The sequence below is a fragment of the Polistes dominula genome, unplaced genomic scaffold (genome assembly GCF_049000335.1).
Source record: "Polistes dominula isolate Pdom_NZ unplaced genomic scaffold, Pdom_raw_medaka contig_31, whole genome shotgun sequence".
In the NCBI taxonomy this organism is placed as follows: Eukaryota; Metazoa; Arthropoda; class Insecta; order Hymenoptera; family Vespidae; genus Polistes; species Polistes dominula.
Window position 1 is genome coordinate 1,853,568 of NW_028300925.1, and position 4,328 is coordinate 1,857,895.

Sequence of the window (4,328 nt, forward strand, 5' to 3'; positions counted from 1 at the left end):
TTTATTATATTCTATATTATAAATTTAAGATTTATTTTAATATTATTATATTAACAATTTTTTTTTTATTATAAAAATTTATTATATTTATTATACAAAATTTTTTTTATTAATAAAAAAATTCTATTAAGTTTTTGGTTATAGTATAAGCTATTTAAAAAATATCACCGTGCACGTTTATGCATTGAAAAAAAAAAAAATGAAACACTTTTAATTCCGACAAATTCCATAGTAATATTTGTATTTTATTTAGAAACATTTTTCGAAATAAATTAATTGAAAAAAATTAATTCGTCATAATACCATTTAAATATGTGTCGGTATTCAATCTATTTATTTATTTTTTGTTTCTTTTTATTATTTTATTTCATATATAAATTCATGTTCGGGATAATACTTAAACGATTTATGTTTCACGGAAAATTCAATTGATATTTGAAAAGTGTTTCGAGTTTCATGAAAGACAGATCCATAAATAATATGATCGCTTTATAACTCGTCGTTCACATCATTTAACGATCTTCTTTAATCGATCAAGCTAACTATCGTTTTGAATATTTAACGTTAATACCGTCGTTAAAATTAATAGCAATATCTCGTACGGAGAAACATCTTTTCGAATTTACGCGAACTTTTATCCGAGATTATTCGCTTCAAAGTGAAAGATAAAGATAAAGATGAAGGATAATAAGAGATAGAAAAGTATAATCAATTTACTCGTAACATTGAAACTTGAGGATTTATTGAGCGGATTTATAATCTCGATATGATTGTTATTTAATCGTACGATGATTATAATAAACGACAAGTGAATTTACAATCTATGCACATCTCCTCGATTCGTAAAATTACAAATACGATACTTGGTATGAACAAAAAAAAAAAGAATGTACATTTGAAAATAATCTGCTTTTATTGTTACTAGAGAGAGAAAGAGAGAGATTTATAAAACGTTTCGTAAGAATTTTTCCGATTATCATTCATGCGATGGGAAATAAAGGTCGTATCAAACGTGAAAATATGGTTGAAGTATTAACCCATTCATTTTCATTCCTTCATTTTCCTTCTTCTTCTTCTTTCTTCTTCCTTCTTCTTCTTTTTCTTTCTTTTTATCTTAATATAAAGCGTTTAATGAAGAGGATCACACATTTTTAAATAGCGTTAAACTTTTTATCGATTAAACGATTATCTTTTGAAAAGTCTTCAAAGTAATGACGAAGAGATAATCGTTTAATAATCGTTATTTCATTTAAAAGCATTTAAAAGCATTTTACGAAGAAGAAAACTTGGTCAAACTTGGTCTATCATTTCTCAGTTGTAAGTAAGAAGTAAGAGAAATTCGAGTTCGGAATTTATTGGATCGTTTGAAAAGTAATTTCGTTTCTTTTATTTTTTGTTTTTTTTTTTTTGTTCGAGTTTCTCAAACATTTACAATTTGACGCTAAATCTCTAAATCATTTGATATTCCAACAACAAACATTTTGATCGTGATATAAAACCCAAATTTTGTTTTTTTTTGCTTTGCTTCTCGAATTTATTTCGTATTTTTTTTTCTTGTTTTGTTCGATATCACACATCACACGCAACATCGAAATAAAAATAAGCAGAAAATAAAAAGCGTTAACTCTTTTTAAATACAATTAAATATTGAATCGTGAATGTGTTTACGTACGATAGATTAAAATAATTTAAAATGATCGATTTATTTTCCTCCTGTGATTTGAATTAATACAAAATATTGATACTACGATAATATTTATTTAAATCTGACAAATAATTAATGAGAATTCGTATGAAAATTATGAAAAAAAAAAAAAAAAAAATTGGAAATCAAATGAATCCAAATTTCATCTCGTTAAAATTGAATGACACAAAAAGAAAAACAGAAAGAAAGAAAGATAAAGTAATAAGGGAAAAAAGTGAAAAAGGGGTGATAGAGAAGAGAACAGACAAAGGAATGGACATTTAATGGGACGTCGAATAACTTTGGTTTATCTTTAGACAAATTGTCGCTTGTGTGTAGTTTACGCAACTCTATCAACGACTACGGAAACTCTCCATTTCGTGGAAGCTTTACGACATGCGTCATCTCCAAGAAAGCGAACAAACTTAAACTCGGCACTTAAAGCCCAACTCGCGAATGGTTTGAATTCGAAACCTCCTCCTCCTCCTCCTACTACTACTACTAGTACTAGTACTACTACTACTAATACAAGATTCTAAACCGACCAAATCCAAAGCCATTTTCGAGAATTCTAGGTCGAACCAAGCCACAAGTAATCTAAACGCAAAGCTTTCTCTCTCTCTTTCTCTTTGAAAACTACTTGTATATGATTTCGAAATCGATTCTAAATTAATTTCAAACATCTCTCTCTCTCTCTCTCTCTCTCTCTCTCTTACTCTCTTACTCTCTTTCTCTTTCTCTCTTACATATATTCATTCGGGTCTTATAACTTTAAACGAATACCACGAACTATGTTACATGGTTTCTATAACGAATTTTCTAGAAATTAATTCTACGAATTTATCCAAGAATTTGATACACCCCATATATATATATAATTTTCTTTACCATGTTTACGAATAATAATATTCTTAATATAATTTAATTATAACGATTAAAAAATGTCAACGCGTTGAAAGAATATTTGTAAAAAGTTGATTACAACATATCGAATGATATTCGTAAAAAAATAGTTGAAAAAACTCATTAAAAAAAGGGAAAGTAATTTAGACGAATATAATTACAAACCAAAAGAAAAACAGAAACAAATTTGATCAAATTTTATGTTTAGAAATTAATTGAAACTTACACAATTCAAAAAAGAAAAAAAAAACTGACACAAAGCGATAAATGAAATTCTTACTTTCGTCTAATGAAATTAACAATTTAAATGAGTTGACTTTCGTGAGACGTCATTAGAAATTAATTTGACTCGTGTAGTTTTGCGTATATAGCCATCGAAAACGAATGATTTCGTCGTTTCCCTTCAGGGGAACCCCCGAAAAGGGGAAACGAAAGAGGTCCTTTTGGTTCGTTCGTCGTTTCGTGCGGTAATTTTGAAGGAAACTCGATAACGTATTAATGAGTAGCAGTACGAAGTTGAATGAGAGTAAAGGAGAACGAAATTAAAAAGAAAGAAAGAAAGAAAGAGGGAGAGAGAGAAATAAAGTTGAAGGAAGAAGAAAACGCCTAGAAGGAGAACGCGTCGATCGATTTCGACCACGTTTCCGAAGGAAGGGTGGTATTGGTTGCGTTAACTTTTCGCGAAGGGAGAACAACGAAGACGGAAGAAAATAAAAAGAGAGAGAGAGAGAGAGAGAAAATAAGAAGAAGTGATGGGGTAGAGTGTAGACGACGAGCCTTACCAAGCTAATTTCGAGACAATGAGAGAGAGAGCCCACGGTCGGCGGCTTTATTTTCTCATAAAACAGAAAGGGTGGTAAAAGGGTGAGGGAGTAGTAGAAGAGAAAGGAAGGAAGGAAGGAAGGAAGAAATGTTGTGTTGGAATTCTAGATAAAGCAAAAACGGAGAGAGAGAGAGAGAGAGAGAGAGAAAGTGTGTGCGAAGGGGAAGGAAGGCCGACTAATCTAATATCGAAGGAAAATTACGCATAAAGGATGCAAATCCTTCAGGTCTGGTGGGGATCCTTTCCCCCTAACTCTCGGTAGCGCGTCTCGTGGCGCGTCCTAATAAACTCCTTTCATTAGAGCCACCTTCCGCAGCACACGGCGAATGAACAAACTGGTGCAGTCGTAACATCGGCTTTGGCGACAGCTGTGGGACGAAGCGTATGGTAGTTGGTTCCCCCTTTTCCCATCTCTTATCCTTTCGCTACAACCTCTCTATTTCCATCTCTTTCTCTCATTCTATTTCTATTTCTGTCTCTATCTGTCCTCTATATATATCTGTCTATCTATCTATCTATCTATCTATCTATTTCTCTTTTACTCCTTTCTCTCGCGGTTTCTCTGCAAACCCTGACGCAAACAGGATTCGTGTACACGCACGTTGCACGCTAGACATAAAGTATACGTTTGTGTATGTGTCCAGTACGTGCTCACGTCTATATATACATATATATGTACGTATAAAGGTGATAGAGTAAAAGAGAAAGAGAAAAGGGGATGTCTTTCCTCGCGTATGTGTGCAATTGAATAGGGAGGGAAAGGGTTGGTGCATCGCGTGCAAAAGAGTTCCTCGTAACGTTTGTCGTCGGCCACCGAGCAAATATCAAACAAACGAGAATGGTATAGGGCCAGAACCTCGACGTTTTAATTACCGTTGTTTAGCCGCAGAGAGTGGAAACGCGTGAATCTGGACACTC